The sequence below is a fragment of the Anabrus simplex genome, chromosome 6 (assembly GCF_040414725.1).
Source record: "Anabrus simplex isolate iqAnaSimp1 chromosome 6, ASM4041472v1, whole genome shotgun sequence".
Classification (NCBI taxonomy): Eukaryota; Metazoa; Arthropoda; class Insecta; order Orthoptera; family Tettigoniidae; genus Anabrus; species Anabrus simplex.
In genome coordinates, this window is record NC_090270.1 from 114,927,028 (window position 1) to 114,946,813 (window position 19,786).

At 40.1% G+C, this 19,786-nt stretch overlaps 1 protein-coding gene across 1 annotated transcript in view; it reads left to right on the forward strand.

Moving 5' to 3' along the window:
• The window catches only part of LOC136875886 (uncharacterized), a 637,093-nt gene that overhangs the window by 221,175 nt on the left and 396,132 nt on the right, over nt 1-19,786 (forward strand). The gene's annotated exons all lie outside the window — the stretch shown is intronic.

The window sequence follows — 19,786 nt, forward strand, 5'->3', positions numbered from 1 at the left end:
TCAAATGTAGTTTATCAAGAGGAATAACTGGTTTATAATTTCTTACCTGCACCATGTCTGTCAGTTAATTTGTGTCGCTCGAATGATTACGATGATGGTGATGATGATGATGATGGTAATAATGATGGTGATGATCCATTCTTTTAGGATTTTCAGCGGTAACTGGGGATAACGCTTTGGACTTGTCGTACATTAGCACATGGTTATATTTTTCTAAAAAGGAAACTTAGATTATTTCAAAGTGAAATTATTTGGAAATGTATCTCGGTCATTAAAGTGCACTTTAATTGGGTCAGTTTCACCTGTTTAAATACGGTGGGTTTAAACAAATTCATAGACATCGATTCATTATTATTATTATTATTATTATTATTATTATTATTATTATTATTATTATTATTATTTGGTTCCTTGACTGAAAGATTAGCATTGGCGCCTGCAGTTTAGAGGGTCCTGGTTTTGATTCCCAGCTGGGTCTTGCGTCTGGTTGATCCTCTTACTCGGTAATTGTGCTTGTGATTGTTCCAACACATTCTTCTTCGTCACACACTACCAGCCACCACAGAAACACTCAATAGTGACTACATCCCTCCACATATCCCCCTTTAGGTGTGGTGGTAGAATAACATCCATGGTATCCTCTGCCTTTTTTAAGAAGCGACTAAACGGGGAATCAGAGGCTTTCGATTTGTGAGCGTGGGTTGGGGACCACGGTTACCCTAGCTGATACTGGCATTGGTTCCACTTGTGTAAGGCTCCTAATGTTCATGTTTTTTATTTGACCTCCCTTGGTTAACTTGTTCTCTTCCGACCACGACGGTATAAGGTTTACGAGGCCTAGGGAGTCTCTTTTTCACGCCCTTCATGCCCCCCCCCCACCTTCTTTTGCCCGATTCCTTCATTTTTCGAAGGTGCGACCCTCTTCTATTTTCCCTCTGATTAGTTTTCTTTCTTTCTTTTTTTTTTTTTTTTGCTAGTGGATTTACGTCGCACCGACACAAATAGGTCTTATGGCGACGTTGGGATAGGAAAGGCCTTGGAGTTGGAAGGAAGCGGCCGTGGCCTTAATTAAGGTACATCCCCAGCATTTGCCTGATATGAAAATGGGAAACCACGGAAAATCATCTTCAGGGCTGCCGACAGTGGGATTCGAACCCACTATCTCCCGAATGCAAGCTCACAGATGCGCGCCCGTAACCGCACGGCCAACTCGCTCGGTAATAATAAGTGTAGTAATCCCTCGTTGTAGTCTTCCAAGCTTTCATGGACTTGTAAACTTCGTTTTCCTTGTCCGTAGCACGTCTGGGTGGTGAGGTAAGTCTGCATTTAGAGAACGCTTACGGCTGTATTTTCTATTCGATGATGTTTCATAGATAAAGGAAATTGGGATACATGAGGATTTTCATTTTAATTTTGTCTTCTTGAATTTCAGTGAAACCGATTAACCTACCTTACAATTAAAGGGGTTAAGGTAGTTTTTCATACAAGACAAAGCTCTCAAGGTTGTAAGTTTTTCATAGGGTTGTCTAAGTGTGAAAGCGATTATTACGTTAACAGTCAGATTTGTTTTGCATGTTCGATGGAACGTCCAGATAATGCATAGGAAACAAAGTGCAGTTTAGGTTCATAAAAATAAAGTGTCCAAATCGTTAGCTGTTTTCATTGTGGAAAGTGGATGCATCTTCGAATATGATTTTTTGCAGGTCCCAAATAATATAATTTTGTACTGCTGATATAGTTCAGTCATGATTGCTAGTTGCTTTACGTCGCACCGACACAGGTAGTCAGTCTCCAAATCATCTAATTGGCAACGTTAGACTTACAGATAGTCAGTCTCCAAATCATCTAATTGGCAACGTTAGACTTACAGATAGTCAGTCTCCAAATCATCTAATTGGCAACGTTAGACTTGCAGTTAGAGCGCTGGAAGACGAGTGCATTTTAATTTGTAAATCGTATGGACATTTAATTAGTTACATAATGGTATCTATGGAGGCGTTTAAGACGGACAGAGGGACGGACGATGACCGATGTGGGTGTGGTTCTCCTTTGCGCGCGCCAAGAGAATGGAAGTTTGCAGTGGGCGCGGTCCCAGGGTCACCCCACGCTAACGTGACCAAGGTCGATACCTCGACAAACCCCTGCTGCAGTGTCCATTCTTCATCCGAGTTAAATCCTTACGACAGGTATTTTGTGCGCCCTAATATTATCTTCCCTTCAACTTGAACTTCCATGACAGACCTGTTGTTTTCAATTTGTTTGCAAATGAAGAAGAAACCACCCGAGACTTCGGGCGTTACACTGTATAGCGCTAATTCACTGTGTGTTTGTCGCTCGATGGTACTTTTCTTGCCTTCATAAAAGTCTAATTGACAGCACTGTCGTTGCCCGCTGGATCTAAAATGACCTATTTATTAATTATAATTATAATTTAGAAGCTACTGAACAGTTTGAAGAATAGGTTGCTGTGCATGCATGTCAGACACATCCCTAATCATCGTAGTCGCTTTCGTCTCTTCTTTCTTTTTAGAACCTATTATCTTGATCTTCAATGTAATTTACTTTATATGGTTTTAGCTATTGGTTGATAAACTGTAATTGAAAACTACCTTCATACAGGTGAGTAATACTGATGGTTGCTATCACGATGTCGCAGTATTGTCTTGCAGAAAATCGCTTTACACTTCAGTGAATAATAATATTCATTAACAACAACCATTTTGATAACACATTGTAATTTACAAACACTGAAGGACCGAAACTCTGTTATTAGCTTGTACGATGTGCAGCACTCAGATTAGAAATTGCAACATCAATACGGATTTGCATTGTTCATTTTATTAATAGTTCACTAGTAATCGATTGCAGTTTCAACACAGTGGGATTGCTTGTGAAGCAATTTTCATGTGATGGATAGCAGATAAACCGCATCCAGTATTCAGAACAGAACATCGTAAAACTTAGTTGACTTCGATTGAATCTAAGACGTGTGTTATTATTATTATTATTATTATTATCATCATCATCATCATCATCATCATCATCATCCAAATGTTAGGCGTAATGCTTCTTCTGTAAGGAAGACAACAAAGAGGCCGAAGTTGGATCACGCAGAACAACTTACAAGGACGCTTGAAGAGCATGTGCATACATTCCAGCAAATTACCTCGCGATACACGACTAATACGTAGTTATTTGCCCTCATTCTTTCTTACATTTGGAATACAGGCATAAATTAATCTGGTTATGTGTAAGGCCTTAAGTCTTGCCTGAATAAATAAAACAAGTAATCCATCCATCCATCCATCCATCCATCCATCCATCCATCCATCCATCCATCCGTCCGTCCGTCCGTCCATTGCGGTTTTTTACCTTATACATTCACTTTTCTCTCCTTAGTCTTCAGTGATAATATCCTTAATAATGTTTTGCATCTTGTCAGCGTTTCCCTTGAAAGAATAATGGAACATGAAAAACTGGAAAATTAATTTAATGAAGCCGGGGATGTGTTTTCTTTCTACTTTTTTCTGAATCGTGAATGATGTCTTAAAATGTATTGACTCTTTTTTCAATGCAGTCTTCATTCTATCCGGACTGAGTGATTAGGGCGATTCAAGGCTATGGGGACAGACTTCGAGTAGTGATTATTTCAAGTCAAAGAGCAAAACGGTCCTGGAAATACACAGTGACCTCCCTCTCCGCCAAAAAAGAAATAAATATAGAAAGCTAAATCACAGAAGTTGCTTTGAAGTGTCGCCCATAGCTCTAAGCGCGTATACTTCGCAACGTGGTTCGATGCTCGGTATTTAGGTATCATGGTTCGATGCTTCTTTTGTAATAAGTTGATGACTACTGATAAATAAAATCATGAATAAAAATATATAAATAAAATTACTCAAAAACTTAATAAAATTAATAAGCATAATTAACCGAAATGTCCGTAGTATGGGCGCCAGAGTTCACCAGAATGGATCCCTCGAATTTAGATAAGAGCATGATAAACTTTATATCCCAGGGCGTGTACATAATGCTGCGTACTGGTACATCTGCTGCAGGCCTTACCTAACCTCCTGAAAACGACTAATTAGGTAGGAACTGCACCTAGGTTCATCAATAACACTGATTCTAAAATAGCTAACTATATTCTGAACAAATTCCGTGCATGAGCACCTCATCAACATACAACATTATACATATAATACACACATAAAATATTGCTGGAAGACTCCATATTTACAACAACAACAATAATGAAAACCGTGGGAAAACGAAAGTGAGAACTAAGCTACCATTTGTAGATGGTCCGATGAACAATGTACATGTTTGAAGATGAATACCCTTCACTGTCTCTATATCAATTCGACTTACCGATTCTCATAATCGGCAGTTATCACTTCACACAGATACTGTACCTTGTACTACTGTGTTCACATATTTTAACACTTGTAAAGATATATACACACGTCTGTCGATCCTCAACATATAAATTTATGGAAAGTCTGAGATAGCTTTCACCAACATATAATACTAGGCCGCCACAAGTGCTACAATACTTAATGCGCAAGCACTCTCCACAAACATAACACGACTACGCTCCACGAACGTTTGAAGTCCAGTCCATTGCTGCCGTGTCACTCCAGTACCGTGTATCAGCACCACTTCCTTCCCGTACAGTGCCTCAGGTGTAGTTATAGTTGTCTTCCTTCTCGTTCCTTTACAATCACCCTTACAATGTTTCACATACAATGTCCTATACAGTCTTCCTGGTTGCTGCCGTATCATCAACCTTTATAGACATCAACATCCCCCTCCTCTCAGATGAGACGTCTGGATTGGTGCTTGCCAGCCAATCATGGGTGGTCCTCTTCTCAAGCCCAAGCCCTGAACTACTTCTTCCTCCCAAGACAATAACAAACACTCGGGAGTTTTCATGAATCACCAAACTTTCCCTGGTACAACAACAAGCTCATCTCATCAGGCTGGGATATATACATGACAAATGGAATTCCCTGACACAAGTACATCACAACAGACACTGGGGTAGCCAGATGACTCATTCAAATTACCAGAGTTATTAAAGCAATGTTTTCCCACTCGTGCAAAACAAATTACTCATACCTACATATGTGGATATCTTCCAGCTTACCAATATAAATGGCAAAATATACAAATGAAATACTGATAATAATAATAATAATAATAATAATAATAATAATAATAAATCGAATACTGACAATAATATCTCTAACTTCTACATATAATTCGGGGGAGTGATATATGTACTATCACATAACGCCCCCTTGGTGAATCGATGATATCATATATTATGATTCACCATAAAACAGAACTTCATACATAACCTTATAATGACATAACTGAACACTTAATTTACTGTAATAATGATATATACATTGCGTCTACTGCATTGTATTCGCACACACGAAATACAATTTGTCCAAACAATAATAATAATATGACTATATACACAAAACTCATAACTGATAATATATACATCCAAGGTGCAGATCCCATTTCTTATATCTGCGAAGGCTATAGATATTAAATGTTCCAAGAACCTTGTTGTCAGTGGTTAGGAGCCTATAAGCACACTTGCCTATTCTACTGTCCACAGTATACGGACCCTAATATAAATGGAAAAACTATACATAAACTTCACATTGACATCGATAAGTGAGGAATGCGTACCGTAATAGAAACTAACTACATCTAGAATACACTCTATCTCACACACAAAGATTCGTACCATCCAGTCACACAAGAATCATACAAACTTTCATTCGGAACATTCATAAAAAGGAAATCCCTCTTTCTGAAATGCGCGGGAATCTCACTATGTTTACTCTTCCACAAAACCATAATTAATGCAAGCAAACAGATCACATACTTTTTCATACATTCCACATCGATATCACACAGTACATCATTCACATCATTCACACAACTCTTAGCATTAAATAAAACTTTATACACACGCTTGGATAGACTTTCTTTCATCTCACGGACATTTCCATTCTCACTCACGCTCACTCTATTACTGAAATTCTTACCATAATACACTTTGAAATTGCTGTCATTACTACTTAATGACCCGACAATTAATCCATCTTCACCACCTTCCATATCAGCTCCTACTTGCACCACCTTCATGCCAACAACACTGCTACTTTCGACTCTCTTATCAGAAGTTTCATTAATCTCAAAGTCACCATTTTCACACATAATGGACCTAACTTTACTCTCCTCACGTACACTTAAATTAACACAAACATCCTCATGATGTATATTCCGTAAACACTCTTCACTCACAAAACAACCTTCATCAACTTCACAAAAAACTTCACTTTCAATTTCAGAAACTTCCACAAGATTATCGATCGCAACACCGCTATTACCATCACCACTAGCACAAAGTAAGACATCCGACACATCTTTCTTACTTTCATCACGCCCCCTATTCTCAAAATCTCCCTGAACACAAAACACAGGGTCATTCAATAATTCCTCTTTCACGTCTAAATCATAACTTACCTGTTTCATCACGTGAATAGGAATTTCGGTATCGGACTGCCTATCTGACCCAACTAAGAAGTCCGATTCCGGTTTAAATTACTTGACGTGGACTGTTCACTGTTATCATGTCTCGGCACTTGATCTGGAGGTCTCTGATCCGTACGCCCCCTACTTTCTGATTCCCCTTGATTAGGTCTTCTGCCATAATATTCCTGGTGATTAACTCCCTGATTAGACTGTCTATTTCCCCTTCCGGAATTACCACCCTGATTCCCTTGCCTAGAATGACTGAAATTCTGATTATTCCTATCTCCCCCTAGCTGATTACCTTGTCTGCCATTATCCCCGTAATTCCTACCTTCACTTTGCCTGGTCCTCCCCTGCCCTTCCAAAGCATCAAACCTCTCTAACAGCTGCTCTAATTCTTTAATCGTAACAATATTCTGCATACATGCAGCTAATCCGACCTTCTCAGGAAAATGCCTCAACATCTGGCGGACTGTATCTCTCTCCGATGCTAGACCTTCAATATTCTGGCTGATCAGAACATGCGCTAAGAAATACTCCGTCATAGATACACCTTCCTGAGGTTTATACTTGCCAAATAGCACGCGATCTCTTTCCCTTCCCTGAATAGCATCACTCCAAAATTTAGAACTAAATTTCTCCCTAAATTCCTCCAAACTCGAAATCCCCTGTCTATAAACTTGAAACCAAGATCTAGCTTCTCCAACAAATGCAACATCCAACAGCTCATCAACCATACTCCAATCAATCAAACCATCGTCAAGATTCTTAGAAAACCGTTTCTCCACCGTTTTCAAGAATTCCATCGGATTAAACTGCCGACCATTAAACTTGGGTAATTCAGAGTCCTTCGTACAAGATACGTACCTATTACATATGCTGCTACCTAATTGGATTTGACTGATCTCTTGCCTTAATTTCACATGACATGATTTAATTCCTTCTTCCACTACCATTCTGGCATTTCCTTCTACTGACTTGAGGTCATCTTTTACCGACTTAAGGTCTTTCTCCAATTTCTCATTCTTCTCATCTATACGCTTCGCTAAAACGTTCTGATTGGATTTAATTCTATCTATTTCTTCTACTTTATCTTCCACTATTTTTATTCTCTTATCACATTCCTTGCTGTTTTCAACAAATTCTTTCCTAACTACATTAAATCGGCATTCAATTTTCTCAGTCAATTCCAAGCTTTGAGCTTCTACCTTATTACTGACTTCCTGAATTTCCCTGCTTTGATGGTCAAACTTCTGGTTCAATTCATCTATTCTACCATTCACAGCACTACTTAAACTATCAATTTTACTAGACAATTCTACACTCACTAAATTTAACTCCTTACTTTGATTCTCAATCTTACTGGACAATTCCGTACTAACTGAATTTAATTCACTATTAATACTGTATATTTCATTACTTAAAAAACTCAATTCACTCTTCAACTCTTCATTCTTGCTATCAATCTTACTGGACAATTCATCACTCTTACTGTTTAATTCAACACTCTGATTATCGATTTTACTAGACAATTCATTAAATAGCGATTTAATCATACTAAAAGTTAAAGCCTCCCCTTGAACCGTTTCCTTAACAACCCCTACGTGCTGAGTTTGAGACGGGTTATTCGGTTCCTCACCCATCGTTGCCAATAGATCCTTCCCACTATCAGCCATTTTGCTACTCTTACTTAAATTAGATAAACTCAATGTGGTGGAATTCTTTTGCCTTCTCTTCTCCTGATTCTTAGTACCAGCAACTTTAAAAACCTCTCTACTTCTCAATTTTATAATACTGGACTCGCTACAACATTTCTTCATACTCCAAAATACACATGAAATATATAAAACACTTCACTGACATAGTTTGCAGAATTCCAACCACACCTGACAAGTGCACCTACACTTATAAGCCTAACAGATGTACCAATCATTCAGCCACACGTTGGGAAGCCAATTGTAATAAGTTGATGACTACTGATAAATAAAATCATGAATAAAAATATATAAATAAAATTACTCAAAAACTTAATAAAATTAATAAGCATAATTAACCGAAATGTCCGTAGTATGGGCGCCAGAGTTCACCAGAATGGATCCCTCGAATTTAGATAAGAGCATGATAAACTTTATATCCCAGGGCGTGTACATAATGCTGCGTACTGGTACATCTGCTGCAGGCCTTACCTAACCTCCTGAAAACGACTAATTAGGTAGGAACTGCACCTAGGTTCATCAATAACACTGATTCTAAAATAGCTAACTATATTCTGAACAAATTCCGTGCATGAGCACCTCATCAACATACAACATTATACATATAATACACACATAAAATATTGCTGGAAGACTCCATATTTACAACAACAACAATAATGAAAACCGTGGGAAAACGAAAGTGAGAACTAAGCTACCATTTGTAGATGGTCCGATGAACAATGTACATGTTTGAAGATGAATACCCTTCACTGTCTCTATATCAATTCGACTTACCGATTCTCATAATCGGCAGTTATCACTTCACACAGATACTGTACCTTGTACTACTGTGTTCACATATTTTAACACTTGTAAAGATATATACACACGTCTGTCGATCCTCAACATATAAATTTATGGAAAGTCTGAGATAGCTTTCACCAACATATAATACTAGGCCGCCACAAGTGCTACAATACTTAATGCGCAAGCACTCTCCACAAACATAACACGACTACGCTCCACGAACGTTTGAAGTCCAGTCCATTGCTGCCGTGTCACTCCAGTACCGTGTATCAGCACCACTTCCTTCCCGTACAGTGCCTCAGGTGTAGTTATAGTTGTCTTCCTTCTCGTTCCTTTACAATCACCCTTACAATGTTTCACATACAATGTCCTATACAGTCTTCCTGGTTGCTGCCGTATCATCAACCTTTATAGACATCAACATCCCCCTCCTCTCAGATGAGACGTCTGGATTGGTGCTTGCCAGCCAATCATGGGTGGTCCTCTTCTCAAGCCCAAGCCCTGAACTACTTCTTCCTCCCAAGACAATAACAAACACTCGGGAGTTTTCATGAATCACCAAACTTTCCCTGGTACAACAACAAGCTCATCTCATCAGGCTGGGATATATACATGACAAATGGAATTCCCTGACACAAGTACATCACAACAGACACTGGGGTAGCCAGATGACTCATTCAAATTACCAGAGTTATTAAAGCAATGTTTTCCCACTCGTGCAAAACAAATTACTCATACCTACATATGTGGATATCTTCCAGCTTACCAATATAAATGGCAAAATATACAAATGAAATACTGATAATAATAATAATAATAATAATAATAATAATAATAATAATAATAATAATAATAATAAATCGAATACTGACAATAATATCTCTAACTTCTACATATAATTCGGGGGAGTGATATATGTACTATCACACTTTTTTTAAATTTACAAGCGGCATCCACATGGCCCCCTCTCATGATTTTGCACTTTAGGAACCAGACCAGCGCACGCGACGGAACTCAGAGGTGGAAATGAATGTTGAAGTTCGGCGGCCTTGCGACAGAATCGTATCAATTTATTCATCTGTTCCTGGCGAACAACAAACACCTCCAGTGCAAAGTTTGTTCTACAGAAAAAAAGAATAGTAGGAAGCCGCTAAGAGTAGAGTGCTTTATAATTCTGATCTTTAAGAATATCTAAACATTTCGGACATTCTTGTCCTTGGTTTACCATAGCGTATTTTTTTAAATCATACCTGAATTAACAGAAATGAGGTGTGCTGTAATTAAAATGTATCTATCGCCACCTCGATATTTTCGGTGGATTAGAGTATTGGTTACAGATGTAAGCAAAGATGTAGAGTTTGGAAGTTTCAAGCTTTTTATTTATTTTATTTTTTTAGATGTTGGTTCCTTTGTTTACGCATGCTAGACTTCGCTTGCATTGCTATCCTGGTGAATCTCAAATTCACATGTTCTAATGGAACTGTCTCATCTTTGACTTGGTCAGTATGAAAGCGACTGAAGTATTGGTGATGGTTGTTATAACATTTCTTACGCAGTCGGTGCCTGTAATGAATGGTGTGAATGTGTCACTCAGAGTATGTTACTGTACTGTATGTATTTTGGTAGGGATGGCAAACTGATACGTGATCAGTGGCGACTGCTTACCATGAGACTAGGAGGGCTTACGTCAGGGTGACAAGAGAATAGTGTTTAAAATAAATACATTGAAAGTTGTTTCATCAAGGCATATATATGCTTCTTCAGTATTTTAAAACTGTGAACATCTGCCATGTGCCCTTCCTGCCACATTTGGACCGCCCGCCGCTGTATGTCACAAGCGAAGTTGCGAAAACTGCAGGAAACTAGGGTAGACTTCCCATTTTCGTAGTAGGTCTACTTCTTTTCAGTGACGTCTAGATTATTTATGACAGCTAACGGCTAAGGGCTCAACATTCTGCCGAATTTGACCATATATTCCGACGAAGATTTTTTTTTTGCTAGTTGCTTTACGTCGCACCGACACAGATAGGTCTTATGGCGACGATGGGATAGGAAAGGCCTAGGAGTAGGAAAGATGCGGCCAATTGCCTTAATTAAGGTACAGCCCCAGCATTTGACTGGTGTGAAAATGGGAGCCCACGGAAACCATCTTCAGGGCTGCCGGTAGTGGGGTTCGAACCCGCTATCTCCCGAATGCAAGCTCACAGCTGCGCGTCCCTAACCACACGGCCAACTCACTCTTTATTATTATTATTATTATTATTATTATTATTATTATTATTATTATTATTATTATTATTATAGGTTTCTTAAAACCAATATCTGTACGAAAAATTCAGAAACATTTAATCTCTCTTCTGTACAAAAAGGCACAAGTTGCGGAAGTAATTCGTATTATTTATGAAGGTTTGGTTTAGGAATCTACTGCTGCCTATCTTAAAGGAATTACGGCCCATCGTTATCTCATTATTCTGGGGCAGATAATGTGCAATCACTTATCTCAGTATGGTGTCTCCTTTCCATTTTCTCCCCCCCCCCCCCCCCTAATGTGAATGAGCATTATTTGGAAGAGTTGTGTGTTCGTAGCAATCTGTCTCTTTTGAACATTTACTACCCGCTACAGAAATGATCCGGGTTTGTTCATTGATCCGTTGTTTAAACTGTCCATCACGATCACTGTTGACCGTACACGGGCATTATCCGTGAATAAAACGGTGGGTATTCTGCAATTTGAAATCCATGTATTTACAGACCCCAGTTGTGTGGTTTGAAGTTGCTGAATATATTATGTGAACGAGGTGAATATTTTTAGTCGAGTTTGTTTGAACTGGTGCATAATGTTTTAAATACTTTTTTCAGTCTTGCGCATTAAGCTTTAGTTATTACAGAAATCCGTTTGATGATCTTACTTGGGAATTTTGAACATTAAGTGTAGAAATTCACTGGTTATTGATTTGAAGCACATTCCAGATTTTCCTCTTTCTTGATCACATACTTAAGATGGCAAGACGGGTCGGGCAAATCAAGCAGTGTTTTCATCAACTACATCTCTTCGTTATTTAGGCATATATAACTACTACTTTATAATTATGTAAATTTTAATGTAATGTGGATTTGTGGATTTTTTAATCTTTCCATTTCCTTCTATAGTCAGAATATTTGCCGTCCATTTGTTTTAAAGGGAGTCGTGTGGAAACATTGCACTCATTATTTTTTTTTATTCTTCCGTACCTACGTTGTGTTGTCTTGCGGTCACGTCGCTGATATTGTCTGAGGGCAATTGTATCTGATATGCAAGCACGGGCCTTGTTAACGCATGCTGAGTGTAGATTGCTATTGGCCATATAACAGCCATGTTAACGACCTGTAACTGCATGACGAGACCGAATTGCTGTGCTAATGAACGTACCGAATCCTCTCACATCTGGACCTCTTATTCGTAAAGTAAAATAACTAGCGGTGTTTGTATGTTGGGGCATCCCACTCGGGACTTTCGAGGATACAGATTTCAACATCACAACATTGAAGACCTGCTTTTGGATTTTATTAATACAACTTCCCCCATGCGGAGGCTGCGACAAGGACAAAGTATATCTACTACACAATATTTTGTCTTCTAAGTTACTGTTGAGTTTGCTTGTGTGCCAGATAGAAAATAACCACCACAAGGCTCAGGAATAGATATGCAATGAAATTGGGATATGGCATGATGTATGGTTCTTCAAATGTTATATAGATGATTGCGGAGTATGGTCACTGAACCTCGTATTGCGGCGATAGCGATGTCGTGATGTCGTGTCCGGTTGAGAAAATATCTGTACACATTCAAACATATTTGCTTCGCGAGCAGCGTAACCAACACTTTTCTGCTTCCTTGAAGTGCTGTCTAGTACCAGCAAAACAATACCACGCCTCAAACACGGTCTGTCAGTTTCTCACTGATTTAAAACTAGATCCGCGAGTTATTTGTCCCGTGAAAAATTCCAGCATTTCCAGAATTTCTCAAACGTTAAGGATTACTTTCTGTTTGTACATTAGACCGGTGGCTTTCACCTTCGTCATCGGTATGGACATTAGACAAGGGAGAAAACTGGTTATCCGTGCTGTATTTTCGTTCGGTAAAAGTTGCTAAACCGAGAAAGCCGCTGCGCGGTTTGGGTCGTATAAGTATCAGCTTGCATTCGGGAGATAGTGGGTTCGAACCCCACTGTCGGCAGCCCTGAAGATGGTTTTCCGTGGTTTTACACCAGTCAAATGTTGGGACTTTACATTCATGAATACCACGGTCGCTTATTTCCCACTCCTAGTCGCTTTCTATCCCATCGTCACCATAAGACCTGTGTCGGTGCGGTGTAAAGCAAAATCGTAAACATTTTGCATTCACCGTTTAAAGGATACAGGAATATAAAATAAAAACTCTATATAAAAGGTAGAGTGGGTGAATATATCTTCGTGGGAATATATGGTAAGGTAAGCCTACATTCATTTCGTCAGAATGTTGAGCCCTCAGTCGTAATGTTGACTGGATTCCCAACAACTCCATTAGCTGTGAATGTGATGTAAAGCAAATTGTAGAAAAATAAGAAAAAGTTGCTAGGGTAACAGGTATGCATAATATTCTGCAGAGGCGTCTGGTTCACGCCACTTTTGACGTGAAGCGCTTACAATTTAAGTTGACAGTTTTAATAGTTCATTAAATATGCACTGTCTGACAAAAAAAAAAAAAAAATGTTAACCTCGCAGAAGAAGTTGTTGAAAGTGAATGAAACTACATATGCTGAAAGACCATGTGCCGTTATTGATCTGATTACAGTATGGAATGAAAAAGAAAAGGCCGTTGGCAGTTACAGGTGGAATGTTGGCGCCAGGATAGCAGGGTGTCGCAACCCCCTAGCCGCATTGTATGCCCTTATGCGGTTCGGAATGGTGTCAAACAGCCTTTGGATCCTTTCTTGAGGCAAATTCGTCCACAGTTGTAGCTTGTCGCTCCAAATCCCGCAGGTTGTTACTGGGACGGAGCTCCCTTTCAATGTCATCCCACACGTGTTCAATGATGGAGAGCTCCGAGAACCATGATGGCCACGGTAGGACCTCAACATGCTCTAGGCGGTCCATAGATACACGTGCTGTGTGTGAACGTACATTGTCTTGTTGGGACACTGTCCCAGGGTGCTGTGCCATAAGGAGTTGGACGTGCGGACGCAGAATGTCTGTGTCGTATCGCTGTGCCGTCAGAGTCTGCCGAAGCACAATTAGAGGTGACCTGAACGCATATCCCATGGCTCCCCTCACCAAGATGCCAGGGATTACGCCTGTGTGTCTTTTAACAATATGAGCAGGATCTGCCCTCGACGCCGCCAAACCCACACACGATGGTCATCGGAAGTTATGGAGAAGCGGGACTCATCACTGAACATGATTCGGCACCAGTCGTCCTCTGTCCATGTCTCTTGGGCAAGACAGCACTGCAAACGCAGGCGTTGGTGTTCTGGTGTCAATGGCAACCGACGCATGGGGCGGTAGGACCCCAGTGCAGCGAATGCGAGTCGGTGAGACACTGTGCGGGAACTCACAGGATGTTGTAGAGTCTACAGTACATGTTCGCGGATGGCGGGTGCCGAAGTTATGGGATCCCGCAATGCTTTGCGCATCATACTACAGTACTCCCTCGGGGTGGTGTTTCTTGGTCGTCCCGAAACTGCACGACGTGATTGAGTGCTCTCATGTACCCATTGAGTCCAACATCGGGCCACTATGACTTCTGAATGGCCCACATGCCTGGCAATTGCACCATATGACCAACCAGCCTCATGCAGTCCCACAATGCGGCCTCTATCAAATGTTGTCAGTTGGTGGATAGGGTGTCTAACGCGTCTACGAGGCATCGCGGATGCTTTGTACTGTACATAGTCCTCTATGCACATCTTGCTAAACTGTCTGACTCAAAGCAGTTGACTGGTAACAACTTATCAACAACAGGACGGTGCCATCACGAATGCACTCTGATGGGTGTTTTACACATTACAAATCCTTGAAAATCATTTGTACTCACACACCAATGGTATGCATGTATACCGAAATGGGATAATATTGGACCACTCCTTCCGGGAGCTTAACGTTTTTTCTCAGGCAGTGTATTATCGTATTTCGTGAATACCTTTAAAATACACCCTTCGTTTCCACCAGCTCACTATGCTGATCTGTGCAAGTAATATAAACGTTTGTGTAAGGGCGATAGCTGTTTAGAATATGACCTTATGCATATTTTGCATGTTTTACGGTTTACCCATTCTAGCTTTTGCGTTCTTTGTTATTGCATTTTATCTCCTTACAAGTAATTTTCAGGTGGTGAATTTTCTCACTTTTAACTGCAGTGTTGAAAGTCTGAGATTGGAATCTCATGATAGCATTCATTGACTGGTGTGTTTGTCTAATGTGTCCGTTAGGTGCTTTAGCTTGCCAATCTTGAGAAGTGCATTGATGTTTAAAGTGCCAGTAAAATGTTTTCACTTTGGGCGAAGAGATCTGGGTAGCTCCGATATATTCCTACATAATGTTCTCGGTCTCCCAGAATCCGATGACCGAGATAACCTACTACTAGTGCCTGCGGTAGTTACTTTGTTAGCTGTCTTTGTCATATTGCCAGTAACCTGTAGAGAATGTGGAGATAATCACCGACGTCAGGTTGCCTCAATATGTTCTCTGGCTGTGCCTGTGTTTGACCTGCAGGGGAATAAGACGTAAACCCCCACGTTTTTAAATTTTTTTTTTTACAAGTGGCTTTACGTCGCATCGACTAAGATACGTCTTATGGTGACGATGAGATAGGAAAATTTTAGGAGTGGAAATGAAGTGTTTGTCGCCTCAATTAGCGTACAGCCACAGCATTTGCTTAGTGTGAAAATGCGGAAACCACGGAAGAATCTCTTCAGGGCTGCTGACAGTGGAGTTCGAATCCACAATCTCCCGAATGCAAGCTCTCATCTGCGCGCCCCCAACCGCACTGCCAACTCGTTCGTTATTATTATTATTATTATTATTATTATTATTATTATTATTATTATTATTATTATTATTATTATTATTTGTCAAGGACTAAAGGTAGGGCACGGTTGATATGAAATGTATTGAATTCGTTTTAACGTTTTTCAACTCTAGTCTTACTTCCCTTCTTTTTGCTTGAAAGTGGCGGATGGACATGTTTAGAACTGTTCAGAGATCCTTGTATGTGATATCCTCGCCTGTCAACGTACTGGGTCTATTGGAAGTGCGAGATCATTCGTTTAAGTTTGTAAATTTTAATGATATGGTGGCAACAGTTCATTCCTATTTTAGCAGCACTTTATCGGAATCGTAAATCTCGTAGCCGTGGGCGGTAACGATCACAGCTCTGCCATACACCATGTCTAATAAAAACTCAGTCACAGCTTGTTCCACAATAATCCATACTATATGATTCCCTTAGTTACTATTATTTTGTTAACACTTTTGGAGTGATCAAGTAGCTTGGTATATTAAACTTGCCTCTGTGTCCTTGCATGCTTTGATGTGTAACGTAAAATGACAAAGGAGACCTGAATAGTACTATCATGTGTCACATTTACGCCGAAGGTTCATGCCCTCTTCCAGCTTTGTTTTTCAGACCTTTCTCACAATCAAAGACTTCAGTAGCACTTGCTGACAATGCACTGTATCCGATCAGCTATGAAGATTCTTAGCTTGATTTTTAAACGCAGCTCAGCTGCGGCAGGTAAATCCTCTTAATAATAATAATAATAATAATAATAATAATAATAATAATAATAATAATAATAATAATAATAATAATATGGTTACAGCTACCGTGTACACGCATTTTAACTCCATTTAAGGCGTCTGCGCGTCAATTACGGTATTCTCATTTAGTCTACCAGATGGCTGGGCGAACTGAGGCTGAATTTTAATTAATTTTGTTGGGTAAACATCAGACGTGTCAGAGATTTTACATGGCGACGTCATGCGACATGAGGTGCGGAATCGATTTTTTCGCCCTTAAAAAATTGGACTACCTCTGCCGGTTTTGATCTTCGGTTTCATAGACCGATACTTCACCACTGAACCGTAGAAATTAAGCAAGTTTTAATATGACTTTGTTACGTTATTACTAAAAATTCAGTCATTTCTTATTTTAGGGTTTTTCACGAACCTAATTTAGTTACAATGTGCATACATTTTCAGCAAAATGAACGTTAACATATAGTATAGATATTTCTATTTCATACTGATAAATCTCATACGTGAATATTTTTAAGAACTCCACCCACCCGCTCAATCTCATTGTTCCCTAATGAGAACATGGTTTATTTTTGGCATAAATGAATATTCGGTGATAAAATTTTCAATTTGAATGTCAAATTAAAGAAGTCAATAAGGTATCAACTTCTCGTTTAAAACAATGGTTTGGGCTTAAAGGGGTTGATTTCGGTGAGTGCGCGTATGGCAACGGTTTTGATATATATGCTTTATTTTTCTTTAGTGGCACAATATATGATTTACTCGAGTTTTCTTTGTTTGAAATTCTCCGTAGACATGGCCAGCAACGTAGTACGAGAAGACCAAGAACCCAAAGGTATTTCGACCGATATCATACTGCGGCAAAGCAAAGCAAAGCAAAGCAAAGCAAAGCAAAGCAAAGCAAAGCAAAGCAAAGTCACCTTCGTGCAGGCCATGAAGGCCCTTGGAAGAGACCATTGTTAACCTCGGCACGTGATGGGGTAGAGTGGTTAGCTCTACGCTCCCCAGGAATTAACCTGGTACTCATTTTTGGTGTAGGATGACTGAACCTCAGGGCGATATGCACCTCCGGAAGTGGAAATCTCGTTTCGTAAATTCTACGACTTACTGACGGGGATTCGAACCCACGTCTTTCCGGGCGAACCGAGCACGCCTTTACCGCCTTGACCAGGCAGCCCCTTATACTGCGCCAATCCTAATCTTAGTTAATGTTAATTTCTATTATAGATTCAGTACAGACGTCGTTAAAATATGTTGCCCACGAAGCTGAAGATTACGTCGTCCATTGCTTCTAATAGCCAATGACAAGATCAAAAAATTATTGGAAATGAGGAGTGTCTCGTCATTTTGTCAGTTATATTCGTCTTCTCAGGTGCCAATTTGAGGTATAGGCCTACGGATTGTGGTTGTGGATAATTTATTATCTTAGCTATGGCCGATGATCTAGATGTTAGGCCCATTTAAGCAACCATCATAACCGTCTTGGCCACAAATGCAAGATTTGATGGAGGGCGGAGTCTTTTGGTGATTCTGTTGTTACAGTATTCGACATCAGCACTAAAACAAAAATTATTAACACTCTCTTTTTAATTGTGAGATCGGTGAAGACTAATAAAAATGCTTTTAAAATTAACCATTATTCTCACTTCGGCTGTCAAGCAGCATAACGTATTTCCTTGTTCTGAAAATAATAGTATCTGTTTTTGTGTTAGTGCCCCACGGCACTTAACGCCCTTGAAAGGGCTTTGGCCTGCCCAGCGACCGCTGCTCAACCCGAAGGCCTGCAGATTACGAGGGGCCGTGTGGTCAGCACGACGCATCCTCTCTGCCGTTATTCTGGGCTTTCGAGACCGGGGCCGCCATCTCACCGTCAGATAGCTCCTCAATTCTAATCACGTAGGCTGAGTGGATCTCGAACCAGCACTCAGGTCGAGAGAAAAATTCCTGACCTGGCTGGGAATCGAACCCAGGCCTCCGGGCGAGAGGCAGGCACGCTACCCCTACACCACGGGGCCGGCTTTTGTGTTAGACAGTGTGCATTTATATATGGATTCACCTATTTGAAGAGTCCATACGCTCATTATACCATTAATTTTCACGAAAGTAATTGTATACATGTATATCCTGTGGTAATTGATTGATCCAGTTTGGAAAGAACTTGCTGAGGCGGTATTTGTACACACGCTAAGTTATAGATCGGCTCTGTGGATGAATGGAACTTAAGCGAAGCTCACGTCTTTGAATATGTTCTCTTTCAACATGAAATGCGCTCCGTTCTTCTCTTCCCTTTGCTGTTCGTTGCTTGATTTACATTTAGGAAGCTAAGCACGTTCAGCAGTTTAGTAGCCCAGGCAAAATGCGACCATTAATCATTACGTCTTCTTTCATCTCGATTCCTTGCGACAGCCTAAATAAAACATAGAAGTTCCTACAAAGGAATGCATCTCGTTTTTTACGGATGCAAAGAGCACTTGTCGATTCATTCATGCGCGATCAATCATAGGTATCATGGCTGATTGTAGGTTTTCGAAGGGCTGCCAATAGTCAAAACACTCCCTGTGACTTTAAATTGCCGGAGATCTCTGGTGGCGCACTCAGTGGTCACCCTACAAAATTAACTCAACCTCAGTAGACTTCGTCTTGTACTACTAGATTGCAGCATGGGCGCCCATATGACAGTTTGTATGGGGGGGAGGCTAGACCTGTGGGTATGTAGTATTTTTTATATTTTGAAAGGTGAATGGCGACTTGTAGTCCGCGGTAGAATAACACCCACGGTATCCTCTGCCTGTTGGTGGGGGGCGGTACTATCACTTCTACGTAATACCGACTTTTAAATCATTTTCTTGAAAGAAAAACACCTGACTGCATTAAATTTTTGCCTTTCCCTGAGAGCTAAGGGGCTGGGAGGGGGGCGTCCTCCCCTTGCCCCCGGGCATGGGCGCCCTTGG